This window comes from Podarcis liolepis, assembly GCF_965112155.1.
Source record: "Podarcis liolepis genome assembly, chromosome: 18".
Lineage (NCBI taxonomy): Eukaryota > Metazoa > Chordata > Lepidosauria > Squamata > Lacertidae > Podarcis > Podarcis liolepis.
This window is the reverse complement of record NC_139572.1, coordinates 6,234,952-6,257,135: the sequence shown is the minus strand read 5'-3', so window position 1 is coordinate 6,257,135 and position 22,184 is coordinate 6,234,952. Positions and strand designations below refer to the sequence as shown.

Here is a 22,184-nt window from a genome sequence, read left to right as displayed (position 1 = left end):
CAGAGCAGCGCACGGAAACGCCATTTATCTTCCTGCCGGAGTGGTACCTATTTATCTACTTGCACTTTGACGTTCTTTCGAACTGCTAGGTTGGCAGGAGCAGGGACCAAGCAACGGGAGCTCACCCCGTCGCAGGGATTCGAACCGCCGACCTTCTGATCGGCAAGTCCTAGGCTCTGTGGTTTAACCCACATCGCCACCCCAGTACCCCTCCAACATTACTCTAACAAAAATCAGGACGTGTATCTTTTCTTTCTTTTTCAACGTGCTTCCTTTTTTGTGTGTAAAAGTTTTCATTTGGTTTAAAATATATATAAAGTTATAACAAAATCAATTGCAAATCCACATAAAGAGATTACTCTAAATCTCATGACTTCCCCCTATCCCCTGCATGGGTCCTAATGTCAACATTTACAACTGCATATCAATCTGTTATCCACAATTATTTTTAAAAAAATCCAATTTTAATCATCCATTGTCTTCGTTACCTTAGAAGTGAGATTAAAATCCTGCTAGTGTTTCCATCTGCTTACAATGGTCTCCTAAATAAATTACAAATTTTCCCCATTCTTTTTTACAAACTGGCCTTACTGGGGTCCAGTGCCGATGGCCTTCTGGTGGTTCCCTCACCAGGCAGAGGGCCTTCTCGGTGGTGGCGCCTGCCCTGTGGAACGCCCTCCCACCAGATGTCAGAGAACAACAACTACCAGACTTTTAGAAGACATCTGAAGGCAGCCCTGTTTAGGGAAGCTTTTAATGTTCACTAGTCAAAATAAAAAAATTCCTTCCAGTAGCACCTTAAAGACCAACTAAGTTAGTTCTTGGTATGAGCTTTCGTGTGTATGCACACTTCAGATACTCATCTCAGCTATCTGCCAATCTCCCATTCCCACCACCCTTCTGAGTAATACCCCTCCCCACCTTCTCACTATATAGAAGGATCTGGCAACTTCTGTTTCAGTGTATCTGAAGAAGTGTGCATGCACACGAAAGCTCATACCAAGAACTAACTTAGTTGGTCTTTAAGGTGCTACTGGAAGGTATTTTTTTATTTTGACTATGGCAGACCAACACGGCTACCTATCTGTAAATGTTCAATAGGTTATTGTATTTTAATATTCTTTTGGAAGCTGCCCAGGGGGGCTGGGGAAACATAGCCAGATGGCCAGGGTATAAATAATAAATTGTTGTTGTTGTTGTTGTTGTTGTTAGCATTGCGAGTTAACACATTTCAAAACACAAGGATAAATTTAAAAGGGAAAGGAGTGAAGCTGTCGAGGATCACATGGTACTCGATTACTCTGCTTCACCCTCTCTGTTCCCCAGTGGGATGATTCATTAAAAACTCTTTCAGGTAAGATGGAGATTAAAAAGAAAGCCACTGGGGCAGTAACACCCTTGTCCCTATCCGCTAGGAGGAACCTGATTTGGCATTCTCTTGGAGCTGTGGGTCAGCATCTGTTTGCGGAGTCTGCTGTGCAAAAGGCCTTTGTTGTGGTTTAGTCGTTTAGTCGTGTCCACCTCTTCGTGCCCCCCTGGACCAGAGCATGCCAGGCACTCCTGTCTTCCACTGCCTCCCGCAGTTTGGTCAAACTCATGCTGGTAGCTTCGAGAACACTGTTGTACCATCTCGTCCTCTGTCGTCCCCATCTCCTTGTGCCTTCCATCTTTCCCAACATCAGGGTCTTTTCCAGGTAGTCTTCTCTTCTCATGAGGTGGCCAAAGTACTGGAGCCTCAGCTTCAGGATCTGTCCTTCCAGTGAACACTCAGGGCTGATTTCCTTCCGAATGGATCGGTTTGATCTTCTTGCAGTCCATGGGACTCTCAAGAGTCTCCTCCAGCACCAGAATTCAAAAGCATCCATTCTTCGGCGATCAGCCTTCTTTATGGTCCAGCTCTCACTTCCATACATCACTACTGGGAAAACCATAGATTTAATTATACAGACCTTTGTTGGCAAGGTGATGCCTCTGCTTTTTAAGATGCTGTCTAGGTGGCCTGGGAATACTATAGATACCGCCTTGGGGTCTATATTGAGAGCAAAGTGGGAATATTAAGTGTATTCAGTCCACTTTTCATTTACATTCACTTCAGTCTCCAGCTCTACAGCCAGGAACTCTGATTTGTGCATCCAGCATTGTGTTCATGGGCATTTTGGGGTTCTTTGCTGTTATTATTGCCATAACGAGCTGATAAAATGTTTACGCTGCCTTTTATTTGCTGGGGATAAATCATCCCTGCAAATGTACGCATTAGGGTTGCGAAACAGACTGTGGCTGGAGCAGTGGCGTAGCGTGGGTTGTCAGCACCCGGGGCAAGGCAAGAAATTTGCACCCCCTAACCCGTGGATTTGCGCTCCCTAACCCGTGGATTTGCGCCCCTAACCCTAACCCCCAGGTGTTGCGCCCGGTGCGGCCGGCCCCCCCTGCACCCCCCACGCTACGCCACTGGGCTGGAGTATAAACATCTCGATCCTGATCCATTTCGCCAGAGCCGGGGGACCTTTTCTGAGCGGGAGGGACGTATTCCATTCTATGCAGGATTTCGAGGCCAGGTGGGCAGGGCCCAGGGCTAAAAGCTTTTTCAAAGTTCCAAAGCTTTTCCCCCCAAACTTTTTTTCCGAAGCTTTTCCAAACTTCCAAAGCTTTTCTAAGATTTAAATATTGACACCCCCCCAATATTCTTTGAACTTTTTCCAATCTTCTTCCAATGTCTCTTCTCTCTGGTCTAGGAGTCTCCCGGTCAGTTCGGCAAGCTCCATATAGTCCATCATCTTCATCTGCCGTTCTTCGATAGTTGGTAAATCTTGTTTCTTCCAATTCTTCGCTAGTAATATTCTCGCAACTGTTGTGGCACTTGGCTCACGTTCCAGCTTGTCGACATCCTTCTTAAATTGTGGTGCCCAGAACTGGACTCAGGACTCCAGCTCTGGAGCGACCAAGGCGGAATAAGACAACCCTTTTCTTTGCCTTTGTCTCTGCCCATTTGTTCCACGTCCCATGACGAGGCTCCTATAGCAGGTCTGGCAACAGAGCTGGCACAGAACTTGTCTGGTGCCCATACTTTGCTCTGATTCATGCCTTGGAACTTTTCCAGGATGACGCCTGGCCCTGTTCCTCTTCATCTGAAAAGATCGCAGGCGCGTGCTGCTGTTGCCGGTTCAAGATGCTGTGTGGGAGGGCACCGGATGTGGATTTGCAAAAGGCGGCCAATTTGAGGCGGTAGGAAGTACCTTACGGCTGTCATCAGCGCTCCAGGATGAGCTGGCACTCAGCGAGGGATTTTAAATCTCCTGTGTTTGTTTTTCTGGGCACTCGTCTTCTGCTGAGCTCCTGGTTTAAAGAACTTCCACCTGACTGTCCTCTCTGCTGTTGGGATCCAGGTCAGATTAACCAGAAATGTGGGACGCAAACTGTTTTGGGTTAATGTTACATGCGGTTGCCCTGTGTCCTCTTTTTCCAGGACATGTCCTCTTTTTCAGGGGTAGAATTTCTTTCTGGGTGGATTTCTTAAATTTGCCAGAATGTCTCTGGCTATACTTTCTGGGTGAGACTTAGACATAACTGGGGGCTGAAGACTTGAATTCCTCTTCTGTTCCCCTGCCCCCCTCAGCAATATATCACAGCTTCTATTGCCTGTATACAGTGGTACCTTGGTTCTCAAACTTAATCCGTTCCGGAAGTCTGTTCCAAAACCAAAGCATTCCAAAACCAAGGCGTGTTTTCCCATAGAAAGTCATGCAAAACGGATTAATCCGTTCCAGACTTTTAAAAACAACCCCTGAAAGAGCCATTTTAACATGCATCTTGCTATCCAACAGGACCATTGATCCATAAAATGTAAGAAATGATCAATGTACAGTACGATAAAATAAATAAGACTGTATTGTAGATTATAAAAATTAATTTTTTTCCCCCTTACCTGCACTGATAGTCATTGTTTGGATGAGGGGCTTTCATCCATTTCCGCAGTCACACAATCAATCCATCAGTAGCTGAACTGGGTACCACACAGTCACAAAAACAAATGAACCGAAAAAGCCTCAAAAACGCAAAATGAATAGCAAAAACAAAAGCACCAAACTTAATCCATTCCAGAAGTCTATTTGACTTCCAAAATGTTCAAAAACCAAGGCGCAGCTTCTGATTGGTGCAGGCGCCCCGGAAACAATAGCCGACAGCCGCATCGGATGTTCGGCTTCTGAAAAACATTCGAAAACCAGAACACGTACTTCTGGGTTTTCGGCGTTTGAGAACCAAGGCGTTTGAGTACCAAAGTGTTTGAGAAGCAAGGCACGACTGTATAGTAGGGGTATTTAAAATAAAAGTCATCATAGCGTCCTCTTTTTTGCTCTTCAAAATATGGCAGCCTTAAAGTAAGGGAGATCTCTCCCCCCCCCCCCCAAGAGCTTACAAGGAAGCAAGACTGTCGCCCTAAAAGTTGTGGCAGTGGAACTGAATGGGCCTACTCGGTTGGGTTCCAACTCATAATAATAATAATAATTTATTATTTATACCCCGCCCATCTGGCTGAGTTTCCCCAAGCCACTCTGGGCGGCTCCCAATCAGTGTTAAAAACAGTACAGCATTACATATTAAAAACTTCCCTGAACTCAATATGGAAGAGCAAAAAACTCGGGGCAGGAGATGAGAGCCAATAGTCTCAAAGCCTTTGAACTTGTCTTAATGATATTTCAGCAAAACGGAGACGGTTTTGAATATGCAGTTTGCTCAAGATGTTGTTGTTTAGTCGTTTAGTCGTGTCTGCCTCTTCATGACCCCCTGGACCAGAGCACGCCAGGCACTCCTGTCTTCCACTGCCTCCTGCAGTTTGGTCAAACTCATGCTGGTAGCTTTGAGAACACTGTCCCACCACCTCGTCCTCTGTCGTCCCCTTCTCCTTGTTCCCTCCATCTTTCCCAACATCAGGGTCTTTTCCAGGGAGTCGTCTCTTCTCATGAGGTGGGCAAAGTCTTGGAGCCTCAGCTTCAGGATCTGTCCTTCCAGTGAGCACTCGGGGCTGATTTCCTTCAGAATGGAGAGGTTGGATCTTCTTGCAGTCCATGGGACTCTCAAGAGTCTCCTCTAGCACCATAAGTCAAAAGCATCCATTCTTTGGCGATCAGCCTTCTTGATGGTCCAGCTCTCACGTCCATACATCACTACTGGGAAAACCATAGCTTTGACTATACGGACCTTTGTTGGCAAGGTGATGTTGCTCACGATGCTGTTGTGTTTAGAGGCGATCAAGTTCTCTGAAGCTTTCCATGCTTTAGCCCTGTCAGGGTAAAATGAGAGCTGAGGAGCTTGACAAAGGCCAATGAGTGAGTCATTGGCAGAGACCCAAGCCCTGGTTGTTGCCATCAAGTGTGGGTTCCCCACCATTTTGCTGTCGTAAAAATTCACTGAATGTGAGCAGGTATATCAAGGGTGATAAGGAATGTCCTTGACGCCGATGGTCTCCTTTTTCCTTTTAAAAAATAATCACTTAGCTGGGGAGTTCATTAAGTTTTTTATTCTTATTATTTCACGTGTGGCTGGTTTTTAATCAGCTTAGGGCTTGTGCCTCGAGGGGTCTGCTTTGCGATACGTCCCGGCCTCCTTTTTACGGCTACGAGGAAAGAAAGCCTGCGGCGAATGTCCTTCTGAGCGTTTTGACACAGCTTACGGCCTGTTTAATTAAATCAGCAGCCGGGTCCGCTGCCAAATTTGTAGGATCCTTTGGAAGGGATTTTGGGAGCTCTGCCTACCTGGAAGTGAGGCGCTGAAGTCAAATAAGTGATCGTCCCACGTGAAGACTGCCTGTTCGCAGCCCACTAGCGTATAGTGTTTAGCGGTCTGAGAGTAAAGGAACAGAAAAGAAAGGGGGGGAACTCCTCCAAATTTGCAAACACGTTGCTTCCTGTTCACCTGGAGACAGTTTCCAACTCACCATAGGCGAGTAAGCAAGTCCTTGTTTTCTGCTTCCTGGAGCTTGCAACCCAGTCGCTTACAAAGTTTGTCTAAGTTCTATTTTGTTTCATTCTGTTCCATTATGGTTTTAGCTTGTTTCGAATCATGGTTGCAAATGGTTGCGATGATTTTATTGTTTTCTCTTTCTCGTAAACCGTTTTGAGGTTTTTTTTAAGCGAGCGGTATATGTAATTTTATAGAATAAATAAATTGTGACATTCTTATTTCCTGACCTGGCATGGCTGGAGAATGTTGGGCATCTAAAGTCTGAAGCATACGAAATAAAATTTCACCCAATGACATAAAAGCCTTCTAGATCTTCTTTCCCCCTAGAGATCAGGGTCGGATTCAGGTTTGATGAGGCCCTAAGCTACTGAAGGTAATGTGGCCCTTTCTATGTCCAGCTGTCCTTTGTCAACAACAAATTGCCGCTGGTTTTTTTTTGTGTGTGTGTTGAATATATGCTATGTGGTAATTTATGGACCTAATAGGGATCTAAAGCCATTTGCACGTAACAGAATATGTATTGTATCAAAGTAATTGTTGAAAGATGTTGAAAGTTGGTGCAGAATGCAAAGTCCATGCAGAATGTAAAGGTAAAAGGTAAAGGTACCCCTGACCGTTAGGTCCAGTCGCGGATGACTCTGGGGTTGCACGCTCATCTCGCTCTATAGGCTGAGGGAGCCGGCGTTTGTCTGCAGACAGCTTCCGGGTCATGTGGCCAGCATGACTAAGCTGCTTCTGGCTAACCAGAGCAGTGCATGGAAACAACGTTTACCTTTCCGCCGGAGCGGTACCTATTTATCTACTTGCACTTTGACGTTCTTTCAAACTGTTAGGTTGGCAGGAGCTGGGACCGAGCAACAGGCGCTCACCCCGTCGCGGGGACTAGAACTGCCAACCTTCTGATCGGCAAGCCCTAGGCTCTGTGGTTTAGACCACAGCGCCACCCGTGTCCCATGCAGAATGTAGGCACCCTATATATATAGAAATGAGCAAACCAGTGATATTTTAGGGAGCAGGCTAGCAGGTGGGGCCCATTACTTACATCATAGCAGCCTACACAACACAAAGCACTGTTGCTGTATGTAGGTTTTTTTTAAAATCTTATATTTTGGAAGTGTACATCCAGGTTTTTTTTCCTTTAAATTTTTTTGGGGGGCTCCAAGAGAGCGGGGGCCCTAAGCTACAGCTTGTTTCTCTTGTACGTATATCTGGCACTGCTAGAGACGCACGTATGTGTTTATCCCCACACACAATAGCCAAAATCCACAAGTTCTCAGACCACAAATGTAGATTTTAAAAGGTTTTTGTTGTTGTTGCTGGGCTATTGAAATCCTAGCCTCAGCTAACACCTGGAGTAGGTACCTTAATATTGCAGCAGATATTTTAATTGAAGTCTGGTTTTATTGTTTTAACCATCTTTTACCTTTACCTGGTTTTATTGTTTTAACCATCCTTTACCTAAGGGACATGGGTGGCGCTGTGGTTTAAACCACAGAGCCTAGGACTTGCCGATCAAAAGGTCGGCGGTTCGAATCCCCGCAATGGGGTGAGCTCCCGTTGCTCGGTCCCTGCTCCTGCCAACCTAGCAGTTCAAAAGCACGTCAAAATGCAAGTAGATAAATACGTACCGCTCCGGCGGGAAGGTAAACGGCGTTTCCATGCGCTGCTCTGGTTTGCCAGAAGCGGCTTAGTCCTGCTGGCCACATGACCCGGAAGCTGTACGTCGGCTCCCTCGGCCAATAAAGCGAGATGAGCGCCGCAACCCCAGAGTCAGCCACGACTGGACCTAATGGTCAGGGGTCCCTTTACCTTTACCTTTAATGTGACGCACCTCTTGTGCGCTGCTGATGGTAGTTAAGTGGCATATAAATTGTTCTTAAAAATAAACTCCTCCAGTCTGGGGGTGCAGGTGCAATGATAGGAAAGACCCCCCCCCCCGTTAAGAGCTGCTGGATTTCAATGTCAGCTATGCAGAATTTCATGGACCCTAGAAAAGACTGCGCACTAAGGGATATTCAAAAATTCTTCTCCCAGAAAGGTAGGACCCTGAAATGAAATTAATTTGGATAGTTATTTGGCATCGCTTTCCCGGGATGTGGGGAGAGAAGGTCGAAACCTATTATCCAGCTTCCAGTATTTAGAACGGGCAGCGCTTGTACACTTTGAAGTTGGGATGGGAAAGAAATTGGATCCTGTTTGCATTTAAAGGCATTTAAAGGAATTTGCACATTCCTCAACAATATGAGGACACAGGAATCCTTCAAGCTTCACACTCCTCCAGACATTGCGATGCACTTTTCCAGCCAAGTACAGTGGTACCTCGGGTTAAGAACTTTATTCGTTCTGGAGGTCCGTTCTTAACTTGAGGTACCACTTTAGCTAATGGGGCCTCCTGCCGCCGCCGCGCAATTTCTGTTCTCATCCTGAAGCAAAGTTTTTAACCCGAGGTACTATTTCTGGGTTAGCGGAGTCTGTAACCTGAAACATCTGTAACCTGAAGCATCTGTAATCCAAGGTACCACTGTACCTCGGTTTAAGAACAGTCCGGTTTAAGAACGATTTGGTTTACAAACTCCGACATTTGTCCGCAGACAGCTTTCTGGGTCATGTGGCCAGCAGGACTAAACTGCTTCTGGGAGACAGATGACCGTGATGAGATTGCACGGAAACGCCATTTACCTTCCCGCTGGAGCGGTACCTATTTATCTACTTGCACTGGCATGCTTTCGAACTGCTAGGTTGGCAGGAGCTGGGACAGAGCAACGGGAGCTCACCCTGTCGTGGGGATTCGAACCGCCAACCTTCTGATCGGCAAGCCCAAGACGCTCAGTGGTTTAGACCACAGCGCCACCTGTGAGGTCTAGAAACCAGATTTGGTTTTGGTGAGCTTTTTTGAGTTGGAGTCAAACCCTCCCGTTGCTGCGATCTGCAGTTGTGCGCAGTCGAGCGAACACCCAGATCCGCTCATAAGCTGCCCTCTCTGTATAAAGCAGCCTTCTCTTGCACAAAAACCAAATGTGTGGTTTCCTGCGGTGTGGGTGGCGCGGGGGCAAGAGGAGTGGCTGCTTCCACAGCAGTGGCGTAGCGTGGGGGGTGCAGGGGGGGCCGGCCGCACCGGGCGCAACATCTGGGGGTTAGGGTTAGGGGGCGCAAATCCACGGGTTAGGGGGCGCAAATCCGCGGGTTAGGGGGCGCAAATTACTTGCCTTGCCCCAGGTGCTGACAACCCACGCTACGCCACTGTTCCACAGCAATCCTTTTGTGCACCCCAGCCCTTTCCGTGGCTCTGTCAGTCTCGACACCCACCCACCCCCTGCCAAAGAGGCCACGGCGGAGGAGACACAAACCTCCTGGCATTTTAATATTTCAAGCGCTGCCTCTTTTAAGTGATGGATGAGGCAGCTCCTCTGCGCCCGGCCTTGATGCGAGCTATAATTGAGAGTTCTCTCGAGCCTCAGCAGCTGCCCTGAGCTGCCTTTCCTTGTCAGCGTCCCAATTTCCTCCCTCCGGGGGTCTCCATTCCGCTCCCTTGCAACCAGTCGCCCTTGGAGGCTGGGGTATGTGTGTGTGTGAGTTGAATCCCAACAAGGAGTTAAATCGGATGCATGAAATAGGGAATCCGCTCTGGTCCCTGGTCCAGAAGCTCCAGCTGGTGCAAAACCCTGTGGCTAGTAGACTGCTGATGGGGAGAAACGTCCACCAGCGTGGACGACCGTTGTGCAAAATCTTTCAGTGGGTTCCTCTGCGCCAGGTGGAAGGTGTTTGTTATTCCATAAGGAGAGCCTGCAGGATCAGGCCCATGGTCCATCTACTCCAGCATCCTGCTGATGATAATAATTATTTATACATACATACATACAGGGACGCGGGTGGCGCTGTGGGTTAAACCACAGAGCCTAGGGCTTGCCGATCAGAAGGTCGGCGGTTCGAATCCCCGCGATGGGGTGAGCTTCCGTTGCTCGGTCCCTGCTCCTGCCAACCTTGCAGTTCGAAAGCACGTCAAAGTGCAAGTAGATAAATAGGTACCGCTGTGGCGGGAAGGTAAACGGCATTTCCGTGCGCTGCTCTGGTTCGCCAGAAGCAGCTTGGTCATGCTGGCCACATGACCCGGACGCTGTACGCCGGCTCCCTCGGCCAGTAAAGCGAGATGAGCGCCGCAACCCCAGAGTCGGCCACAACTGGACCTAATGGTCAGGGGTCCCTTTACCTTTACATACATACATCCCCTGCCCATCTGGCTGGGTTTCCCCAGCCACTCTGGGCGGCTTCCAACAAAATATTAAAATACAATAATTAGTTAAAGCTTCCCTAAACAGGGCTGCCTTCAGATGTCTTCTAAAAGTCAGATAGTTGTTTATTTCCTTGACATCTTGATGGGAGGGCGTTCCACAGGGCAGGCGCCACCACCGAGAAGGCCCTCTGCCTGGTTCCCTGCAACCTCTCTTCTTAGCAGTGAGGGAACCCCCAGAAGGCCCTCGGAGCTGGAGCTCAAGGTCTGGGCAGAACGATGGGGCTGGAGAATTTGTCTGTGGCAAGTCTGTGTTTATATGCAAGTTGTTCGTATGTTGCAAGTTTGTGTAAGTGTTCAATCCGATCGTAGAAGATAGCCACATTATTATTTTCCCAATTCATCAGGATCAGTCTTTTTGCCGTGGTCAGGGCATGGAAAGTCCACTCACATTGACTTTTTGTAAGGTTCCACATGCTGGGTATATAATTCAAAAGGATATTTTGCTCTGTAAATGTAAGGTTGTTCCGTACAATTCCGTGGATGGTTTCAGTTCCCTTCTCCCCAAAATCTTTCAATATAGCACAATGGAAAAAACATCTGTTTTAGAGAAGCATTATCCCTATTGCACCCCCACCTGTTAGATACCTTAGATAGCCCTTTTTTAAACAAACGTAACGGGGTCCAGTATATTATAAAAAGCAGGCGTATCAATAACTGCAGCAGAGCTACCAACATTAGCAAAGAGGGGGAAGTTATGCATCATGCAACCTCAACTTGGAGGCTCATAGCAACATCACAGAGGGTCATATTCATGCCATGGCTTCCTCCAACGAACCTTGGGAACTGTAGTTTGCCAAGGGTGCCGACCTGAACTATAACTCCCGGCGCCTTTAACAAACCGGGGGGCCCCATGGCTGATGAAAGCACCCTTTTGTTGTTGTTGTTGTATAGTTGTTTAGTCGTGTTCAACTCTTTGTGACCCTCTGGACCAGAGCACGCCAGGCCCTCCTGTCTTCCACTGCCTCCCGCAGTTTGCTCAAACTCATGTTTGTAGCTTCGAGAACACTGTCCAACCATCTCGTCCTCTGTCATCCCCTACTCCTTGTGCCCTCCATCTTTCCCAACATCAGGGTCTTTTCCAGGGAGTCTTCTCTTCTCATGAGGTGGCCAAAGTCTTGGAGCCTCAGCTTCAGGATCTGTCCTCCCAGTGAGCACTCAGGGCTGATTTCCTTCACAATGGATAGGTTTGATCTTCTTGCAGTCCATGGGACTCTCCAGAGTCTCCTCCGGCACCAGAATTCAAAAGCATCCATTCTTCGGCGATCAGCTTTCTTTATGGTCCAGCTCTCACTTCCATACATCACTACTGGGAAAACCATAGCTTTTACTATATGGACCTTTGTCGGCAAGGTGGTGTCTCTGCTTTTGAAGATGCTGTCTAGGTTTGTCATCGCTTTTCTCCCAAGAAGCAGGCGTCTTTTAATTTCGTGGCTGCTGTCACCATCTGCAGTGATCATGGAGCCCAAGAAGGTAAAGCACCCTAAGAGTGCTTTAAAGGTGGGGCTCTCCCTCCAGCAAACAGAGTCATTCTGAGCAGTCCTTCCTCAACGCCTCCATCATCACCAGCTCGACAGCCGCATCCTTGCATTTTCCCCAGAGCAGCTGACGAAGGCGGAAACTGGGACTGTTTTGCCACATAAATAGAGTCTCTGTTTTTTTGGGTTTTTTTGTCAAGCGCCGTAACATATATATTATTTTAGCGATGAGCCAGATCCTAAAAAAAGGATCTGGAGGAAGCTTGTGCAAAGTGCTGTTAGATGCAGATATATATATTTGTGTGTGTGTGTGTGTGTGTGTGTGTGTGTTGCTTTGCAAGAATCGGCTACAGTTTTCCCGATAGGGGCAAGTAGCCAAGTGTGCCTGTGTATCTGTGAGGCAACAGCATGGAGGAAACAGCCTCCACCAAAAAAACTGAATTTATGCTGCCAAAATTAATCGCCAAGGGGCAAAAGACACTTGAAGGGGGGGTTCGGCTTTGCTTCGCACATCAGCTGCTGGATGAGTCCTCACTGAGACCTGGAAGCTTAAAAGCGGTCTCCTTGGTTACTTGGCACCTTCGCTTTCCATCTTCAGGCTTTTTTTTTTGGATTTGCATTTGGTTGTTGTTCGCGGTCTCTGTGTGTGTGTTTTTCCTAGGCAGCTGGAACTCCTTAGACAAGAAAACAAACGGATTTGAGATGATGCTGTTGTTGTTTAGTCGTGTCCGACTCTTTGTGACCCCCTGGACCAGAGCACACCAGGCACTCCTGTCTTCCACTGCCTCCCGCAGTTTGGTCAAACTCATGCTTGTCGCTTCGAGAACACTGTCCCACCATCTCGTCTTCTGTCGCCCCCTTCTCCTTGCGCCCTCCATCTTTCCCAACATCAGGGTCTTTCCCAGGGAGTCTTCTCTTCTCATGAGGTGGCCAAAGTCTTGGAGCCTCAGCTTCAGGATCTGTCCTTCCAGTGAGCACTCAGGGCGGATTTCCTTCAGAATGGATAGGTTTGATCATTTTGCAGTCCATGGGACTCTCAAGAGTCTCCTCCAGCATCAGAATTCAAAAGCATCAATTCTTCGACGATCAGCCTTCTTTATGGTCCAGCTCTTACTTCCATACATCACTACCATAGCTTTAACTATATGGACCTTTGTTGGCAAGGTGGCGTCTCTGCTTTTTAAGATGCTGCTATGTACACCTAGAGGGACGCGGGTGGCGCTGTGGGTAAAACCTCAGTGCCTAGGACTTGCCGATCGTATGGTCTGCGGTTCGAATCCCCGCGGCGGGGTGAGCTCCTGCCTTTCGGTCCCAGCTGCTGCCCACCTAGCAGTTCAAAAGCACCCCTAAGTGCAAGTAGATAAATAGGTACCCCTGTGGCGGGAAGGTAAACCGCGTTTCCATGTGCTGCGCTGGTGCAGGCTCGCCAGAGCAGCTTCGTCATGCTGGCTACGTGACCCGGAAGTGTCTCCGGACAGCGCTGGCCCCCGGCCTCTTAAGTGAGATGGGTGCACAACCCTAGAGTCGGACACGACTGGCCCATACGGGCAGGGGTACCTTTACCTTTATGTACACCTAAGGGATGCTGGTGGCTCTGTGGGTTAAACCACATAGCCTAGGGCTTGCTGATCAGAAGGTCAGCGCTTCAAATCCCCTTAACGGGGTGATCTCCCATTGAGCCGGCGTACAGCTTCCAGGTCATGCGGCCAGCATGACTAAGCCGCTTCTGGCGAACCAGAGCAGCGCATGGAAACGCCGTTTACCTTCCCGTCAGAGTGGTACCTATTTATCTACTTGCATTTTGACGTGCTTTCGAACTGCTAGGTGGGCAGAAGCAGGGACCGAGAAACGGGAGCTCACCCCGTCACGGGGATTCGAACCGCCGACCTTCTGACCGGCAAGTCCTAGGCTCTGTGGTTTAACCCACAGCACCACCCTTAAGGTAGCAGCTACTACTATGCTGTAGGATCCACTGTCCTGTGATACCATATATGAGTTTGTGCTATTGATGAAGCCCAAGGCTAATATTCCGCTGTTACAATTCATATCTCTTTTGCTGCCGAATTTCTGGTGCAGATTTTATGTACCGCGAACATTCATGCAGCCGGCCTCTTCTGCAGCCCAAGGCCATTTGGAGCAGTTCTGCTCGCTTGTTTGAGCGAAACAATGGCTGTTTCTGCAAAGGTAGCTTCCATGGCTCGCCGACGTCTTTCTTTTCTTTTTTTCCCTCGCTCAGTTTGGCACATCTAGCTGAATCCCAGAGCAGGGAGGTGAGGAAGGCAAGTTGCCAGAGGCACGGCGAGCCTGAGGTATGAGTCATGCATTGCTTTGCACATTCTCCATCATGGGAGAGAGAGCGAAAGGAGCCTTGCGCTCTTAGCCTCTTGTTTACAGGCTAACTATTGTTGCAGCCAAGAAAACAGGCTGCTTCTCACTCCTTGACCTTGCAAAGGGGGTTGGAGCCGCGCTGGGAGACTGGGGTGAGCCAAGGATTTCAGGGCTCGCAGAGACCTTTCCGGGAGATCGGCGACCCTTCGTGGGAACCGCTGTGAGCTATCCAGGATGTAGGAGGAGATTCCTCCTCCACTGGACCCTCCCAGGGGGGGAGAAAGGGAGGCAAGGGCTGAGAAACTGAGCAGCAAAGCGCGACGCCCCTGCTGGAATGCTGGCCTGGAATTTCCTCTGGCAGGGAGATATTTATTATCAATTCGCGGAGGGTGCAACTCGCCTGCTGAAACGGCGAGACTCGCGGGTTCCTGCCGAGGTGGATTCAATCATTGCAACAATGGTTTCGCGTCAGGAGCCAAGAATGTAAGACGAGCCTGGCGGATCGGGCCAGTGGTTCATCTCGCCTAGCAATCCTGTTCCTGCAGCAGCCAATCGGATGCCTGTGACAGCGGGACCTGAGTGCGAGAACACTCACCCCCCCACACACACTTGTGATGCCCAGCAGGTGGGCTTCATAATAAATAATAATCATTTTTTATTTATATCCCACCCTTCCTGGTTCAGGAAACCGGGCTCAGGGCGGCTAACAACAAATTTAAAACACTTAACTGATGCTACAAAAAACCAGCATAAAATACGGTATAAAGCGTAAATAACAATAAAATCAAAAATCACTTTGGGGGGGAATCTATGCAATAAACATTAGATGATCACCAGGGCTAGCTGGCTAAATTAGTCCCACTTGGGCCAGCAAGGAGACCAAGGGAGAACCAGCTGTGGGATCCCAGAGTGGGGAATCTTCACAAAAAGGGGAGGCGGAGAGAAGGAAGGAAGGGGAACAAAGATCAGGCCTGTTTATTTCCTTGACATCTGGTGGGAGGGTGCCACCACCGAGAAGGCCCTCTGCCTGGTTCCTTGTAACCTTGCTTCTTGCAGGGAGGGAACCACCAGAAGGCCCTCAGCGCTGGATCTCAGTGTCCGGGCAGAACGATGGAGGTGGAGACGCTCCTTCAGGTCTCCTGGGCCTTTGAGGCCATTTAGGGCTTTAAAGGTCAGCACCAACACTTTGAACTGTGCTGGGAAACGTACTGGAAGCCCGTGTAGGTCTTTCAAGGCCGGTGTTATATGGTCTGGGTGGCCGCTCCCACTCACAACAACCCTTCGCTGAGGGCCAGTGACTGGCCCAAGGTTTTCCCCCTCTCTTCATGGCCAAATGGGGATTCGAACTCTGCTCTCCCAGGTCCCAGTCCAATACAGTGGTGCCTCGCAAGACTAAAAGAATCCGTTCTGTGATTCTCTTCGTCCAGCGGTTTTTTCGTCTTGTGAAGTAAGCCCATTGACAGATTAGCGGATTAGCGCTATTAGCGCTATTTGCGGCTTATCTGCTGATCGGATCAGCTGATAAGCGGCTTAGCAGCTTAGAAAAAGGGGGGGGGAGGGAAAAAATCCAGCAGGAACTCGCAAGACATTGTCGTCTTGCGAAGCAAGCCCATTGGAAATTCGTTTTGCGAAGCACCTCCAAAACGGAAAACTCTTTCGTCTAGCGAGTTTTCCGTCTTGCAAGGCATTTGTCTTGCGGGGCACCACTGTATTCCAGCCACTGCACTGGCTCTAAATTAAAAATAATAATAACAAACTGATGTGCAGAAGTGAACGTCAGATTGGCAAAAAGGCTAAAACAATGGAGCCCTTACCCATCCCTAGATAGAACCAACCTCTTTCCATCTTGGACCATGGGGTGAGCCTGACACAGATGCTCCCCCCCTTTCCATTTTTGGGATGTCCTCCCCCCAAAAAAAGCCAAGCACCCCAAAGCGCTTCTGCCCCAGTTCATTGCCTTGTTCAATCTAAAGTCGCGGACTTTGCTGTGTCAGCGTGTATCTTTTTAGAGCAAGGATTTACAACGCGTCCCGGCCCGGCGTGTAATTTGAAGCCCCCTCCCTCTCCTCAAGCAGACGAGGGCGAAATCTTGACACTAATTTCTGACAAATGCTGGAAGCTTCAGGTTCCTTTGCAGCCCAAGAAGACTCCCACGTGGACCTGGAATAAATTGTTCCACATTTCCCCCCTTCTGGCCAGTTTTTCTTTCCTGGCAATGAAAGCGTTCTCTCCCTGCAGTCCTCTGGACTCTTCCCTCAGTCCTCGGGTGGCCTTTAAATCTCTCGCTGGATCACACAGCTGAGTCTTAAAGGATCTCTGGGTCTGGCGCTCCCACCCCCCATGTGTGGGCCTTTGGCAGCCCCTTCCAAATCTCCTCCCCATACCGCAGAGATCGCTCCAGGAGGGTGTAGCTTTGAGGAGGCTTGAACTGGAAACAGGGGTTGTATATGTTTTAGAAAGAAAACAGCTTCTCGTTTCTAGGGAGTTTTGGAAACGTCAAGAGTTGCCTCTCTGGCGTGATCTAGATTTGGAATTTCAGAGCAGAGCTTTCCAGGTGAAACGTTGGGATCCATTCCTCAGTGGCAGACAGGGACGTAAGGAACCAGCGATTTCCCTCCTGACCCGAACTCCTCGCAAACAGCGCTGTTTCCCTTCTGCCGCAGTTCTGTTGCTTGTCTGCTGTTGAATGTAAGTAACTTAGGTAACTATATTTTTTGCTCTATAAGACTCACTTTTTCCCTCCTAAAAAGTAAGGGGAAATGTGTGTACGTCTTAAGGAGCGAATGGAGGCTGCGCAGCTATCCCAGAAGCCAGAACAGCAAGAGGGATTGCTGCTTTCACTGCGTAGTGATCCCTCTTGCTGTTCTGGCTTGTGAGATTCAGAATATTTTTTTCCTTGTTTTCCTCCTCCAAAAACTAGGTGCGTCTTGTGGTCTGGTGCGTCCTATAGAGCGAAAAATACAGTATTTGTTGCATTCGTTGCAATGCAAAGGAAACATCAAAATGTTTTCTTTTTTTCTTAAGACCTCCCATCATTCATTGCGTGTCAATTGCGGACTTAAAAACAGCAGCACCAATGTGAATGGATGCCAGTCGTATTGAGCTTGACTGGTTTCCGTTCCTGGCCATAGACAAACTACACAAACAACAGCAATTTCAGCTACGGTTTCAATTTTGTGGGGGAATCACTGGCAATCCTGGTGGTCGGGCGTATGCATTGCAGCCAAATTGTTTCAGGTTTTGGATGGCTCAGTGTAGTGGTAAAGTAAAGGTAAAGGGACCCCTGACCATTAGGTCCAGTTGCGGACGACTATGGGGTTGCGGCGCTCATCTCGCTTTATTGGCCAAGGGAGCCAGCGTACAGCTTCTGGGTCATGTGGCCAGCAGTACTAAGCCACTTCTGGCGAACCAGAGCAGCGCACGGAAACGCCGTTTACCTTCCCGCCATTGAGGTACCTGTTTATCTACTTGCACTTTGACGTGCATTCGAACTGCTAGGTTGGCAGTAGCAGGGACGGAGCAACGGGAGCTCACCCCGTCGCGGGGATTTGAACCGCCGACCTTCTGATCGGCAAGTCCTAGGCTCTGTGGTTTAACCCACAGCACCACCCGCGTCCCAGTACAGTGGTACTTCGTGTTAATAACTTAACTCGTTCTGGAGGTCCATTCTTAACCTGAGGTACCACTTTAGCTAATAGGGCCTCCCACTGCCGCCGTGCCACTGCCGCGCGATTTCTGTTCTCATCCTGAAGCAAAGTTCTTAACCTGAGGTACTATTTCTGCGTTAGCGGAGTCTGTAACCTGAAGCATCTGTAACCCGAGGTACCACTGTACAGGGGTCGCCAAGGCTTACCGGCCATGGGCAGATCACTCCTGCAGAGATCATCCGAGGACCGGACCAGCGCAGCACGATGCCGGAAATCGCGTCTGCGCATGCCCAGACATTGCACCTGCGCAGAAGCAATTTTCGGCATCTGGGCATGTGCAGAAGTGATTTCTGGTATCTGCACATGCACAGACACGATTTCTGGCACCGCTCGGCAAGTCCATGCTCCGTGCCAGTTTAACGCAGCGTGTGGGGGACTTGCTGAGCAGGCAACTTGATTTGGGGGTGGTTCACGGGTGGTAAAACGGTCTTTGTGAGCCGGATCAGGCCCATGGGCTGCACGTTGCTGACCCCTGGCTCAGTAGAATGTGATAAAAGGAAGCATGCATTTTTATCTCATGTCGTAATAGCAATAATAATAATAATTTTTATTTATACCCCGCCCTCTCCAGCCAAGGCCGGGCTCAGGGCGGCTAACTAGCAATAATAAAAACAAGCTGAATGAATACAACATAAAAACAAGATTAAAATGTTGAAACATTAAAATATTAAAATGCAGCCTCATCACAGGAGGAGAAAGGAAAAAGAAAAAAGAAAGAGGGGGGGGGGAATCAAATTGGCTCCAAGCCCAAAGGCCAGGCGGAACAACTCTGTCTTACAGGCCCTGCGGAAAGAAATCAGATCCTGCAGGGCCCTGGTCTCATGAGGCAGAGTGTTCCACCAGGCCGGGGCCAGTGTTGAGAAGGCCCTGGCTCTGGTTGAGGCAAATCTGATTTCCTTAGGGCCCGGGACCTCTAGGGTGTTGCTATTTATGGACCTTGAGGCTCTCTGTGGGGCATACCGGGAGAGGCGGTATGTAGTGTAGTGGAGAGATTCCCGCCCCTCCCCACCCGCCAAGGGAGCCAGTGTGGTGTAGTGGTTAAGAGTGATAGACTCGTAATCTGGTGAACCGGGTTCGCATCTTCGCTCCTCCACCTGCAGCTGCTGGGTGACCTTGGGCCAGTCACACTTCTCTGAAGTCTCTCAGCCCCACTCACCTCACAGAGTGTTTGTTGTGGGAGAGGAAGGGAAAGGAGAATGTTAGCCGCTTTGAGACTCCTCCGGGTAGTGATAAAGCGGGATATCAAATCCAAACTCTTCTTCTTCTTCTTCAAGGTCAAGAAAAGCTGGGGTGGGGGTTTTGAACAGAAGCACGGCTGATTGGGGAAAGGGTTTAGCAAGCCCCTCTATTCCCGCTGGAAACCCCTGGTTTGGAGGCTGCTGTTTTCGTGAAGCAGAGATATACAGCTGCTGCGCATCTAACATGCACTTTGGATGGCAGAGAGAGGAAGAGGATGGGGGACGAGGGGAGCTTGCAGAAAGCCAGGAGCCGCGGCAGTCAGGAATCGCGTGTTGATTTGAAAATAACCTGTCAAATATTTGGCGGCAGGCTCTGGGAACGTATTTATTGTTGCCATTAATAAGAGACAGAGAGATTCAGAGTGGAGTGCCTCAGAACATCTATTGATGCCAAGGTTAAATGCAAGGCAGGTGCAAGATGCACAAACAGCCTCTATTGAGGTCCCCACTCTAAAATTTCCAGTTGACGTCCGTGTGCTTCGAGAATGCTTTTCTTGTAGGCTGAGGGTGAAGGGTGCACCAATATGAATTGGAAGATAGCAGCATCAGCTTTCTCCCACGCTATCTGCAATGTCTCTTTTCTGTAAGAGGAACACAAAAAAGGTGCCAAATAAAATAAAATCTGGTACTGGCTTCAAAATCCGGCTTCCCGAGACATTTTCTTCTTCTCATCCCTCGCCGTCGCACAAAACAATCAAGGCATGAATATTCATTGCACTAATGCGTAAGGCATAGGTAGGCAAACTAAGGCCCGGATCCAGCCCAATCTCCTTCTCAATCTGGCCCATGGATGGCCCAGGAATCAACGTGTTTTTACATGAGTAGAATGTGTCCTTTTATTTAAAATGCATCTCTGGGTTATTTGTGGGGCATAGGAATTCGTTCATTTTTTCCCCTTTCAAAATATAGTCCGGCCCCCCACAAGGTCTGAGGGACAGTGGACCGGCCCCCTGCTGAAAAAGTTTGCTGACCCCTGTAAGGTGTGTGGTGAAACTAATGCAGGTGAGCTCAAGGTGTGTGGTGAAACAGACTCGCAGGTACATGCTCTTGGGCAATAGAGGGCGCAAAACCGAGGTGAAAATGTCCTCCCATTCAGAGCGAAGGTAGGAATCTTTGCCCTTGCTCAGACTTGGCTTCCTGGCAGCACCACAGAGGCGAATCGGATCGGTCACATGGTACTACAATACCATACTGGGTCCCTGTTTAGTAAGCACCAACGCTAACACTTTCCGAGGGCAGAAAAGCAAAAGGATGGGACCAAAGAGTTTGGATTTGGATTTGATATCCCGCTTTATCACTACCCGAAGGAGTCTCAAAGCGGCTCACATTCTCCTTTCCCTTCCTCCCCCACAACAAACACTCTGTGAGGTGAGTGGGGCTGAGAGACTTCAGAGAATCATAGAATCATAGAGTTGGAAGAGACCACCAGGGCCATTGAGTCCAACCCCCTGCCAAGCAGGAAACACCATCAGAGCACTCCTGACATATGGTTGTCAAGCCTCTGCTTAAAGACCTCCAAAGTAGGAGACTCCACCACACTCCTGGGCAGCAAATTCCACTGTCAAACAGCTCTTACTGTCAGGAAGTTCTTCCTAATGTTTAGGTGGAATCTTCTTTCTTGTAGTTTGGATCCATTGCTCCGTGTCCGCTTCTCTGGAGCAGCAGAAAACAACCTTTCTCCCTCCTCTATGTGACATCCTTTTATATATTTGAACATGGCTATCATATCACCCCTTAACCTCCTCTTCTCCAGGCTAAACATGCCCAGCTCCCTTAGCCGTTCCTCATAAGGCATCGTTTCCAGGCCTTTGACCATTTTGGTTGCCCTCCTCTGGACACGTTCGTTTGTCAGTGTCCTTCTTGAACTGTGGTGCCCAGAACTGGACACAGTACTCCAGGTGAGGTCTGACCAGAGCAGAATACAGTGGCACTATTACTTCCCTTGATCTAGATGCTATACTCCTATTGATGCAGCCCAGAATTGCATTGGCCCAAGTCACCCAGCAGCTGCAGGTGGAGGAGCAGGGAAGTGAACCCGGTTCACCAGATTACGAGTCCACCGCTCTTAACCACTACACCACACTAACAGCATCTTTTGCCTACAAAGGTCAGCCCAATTTCACCTGTGAAAAGAAGTGAAACACAGCCCAGCTCAGTCCCCACCAGCCTCCCTTCTCCTCTCTTGGAAATACTGTTTGGCAACTCCTGTGCTGTTTTGCTTCTGGTAACAACCACCAGAGGAGTTCCTTCCTGTAAGATTCCCGCCTCCTCGGCCTTAAATGCACACAGCTCTTTCACACCTGGGAACACCTGCCAGCTATTTCAGCGGCAGGTCAGGTTTGTGGGTCAGGAGGAATCCAGGCTGAAAGTGGGGGGGGGGAGAGCTGTCGGTAATCAACCCTCCGCCAAGTGGAACCGGCAGCCCGAGGAAATGACTCGCTAATACACCTCCCTGCGCGAGATTCCTGCGCGGGCGGAAACTTGGCAAGCCGGCCTGGAGGAAGTGACTCAGCCAAGGTCGCTGTGAAGAAGCAGTGGCAGAGGCTGGGCAAACAAGACATGGAAATGCCATCCCCCAGCGCTTGGAATGTGCAAAAAAGAAAGGGGGGAATCGCACGCTTTTCAACGTTTTTCAAAAAGCTCCAAAAATAATACGGCACTTGACAGCGAGGCTTGTTTGGCTGCAATTTTTCCTCCTTCCCTCCCCATCTAAGAATACTTAAAAAGAAAGAAGGAGAATATTACAGCCCTAACTGCTCTTTAGGATTATCTGGACGTAATCCCGTTGAATTCAGTAGGAATTCCTTCTGTGTAGATGTAGATAGGGACGCGGTTATCAGGGACGTTATCAGGGGACGGGGGTGGCGCTGCAGTCTAAAGCACTGAGGTGCTTGGGCTTGCCGATCGGAAGGTCGGCAGTTCGAATCGCCGCAATGGAGGGAGCTCCTGTTGCTCGGTCCTAGCTCCTGCCAACCTAGCAGTTCAAAAGCACGCTAGCGCAAGTAGATAAATACAGTGGTACCTCAGGTTAAGTACTTAATTCGTTCCGGAGGTCCATTCTTAACCTGAAACTCTTCTTAACCTGAAGCTCCACTTTAGCTGATGGGGCCTCATGCTGCCACCGCGCTGCCGGAGCACGATTTCTGTTGTCATCCTGAAGCAAAGTTCTTAACCTGAAGCACTATTT

The 22,184-nt window shown here is 49.0% G+C and overlaps 1 protein-coding gene across 4 annotated transcripts in view; it reads left to right on the top strand.

Moving 5' to 3' along the window:
* SEMA6B (semaphorin 6B) overlaps positions 1-22,184 on the top strand; it is a 163,247-nt gene that overhangs the window by 34,184 nt on the left and 106,879 nt on the right. Inside the window, exon 1 of one of the 4 annotated variants that reach the window (XM_083483703.1) lies at positions 2,890-3,383. The exons of 2 other annotated variants lie outside the window; for them this stretch is intronic. The gene's annotated coding sequence lies outside the window, so the exon portion shown is untranslated. Of the gene's footprint in view, positions 1-2,889; positions 3,384-15,965; positions 16,741-22,184 lie in introns of those variants that run through there. One more of the 4 variants, XM_083483704.1, reaches the window with a different exon arrangement.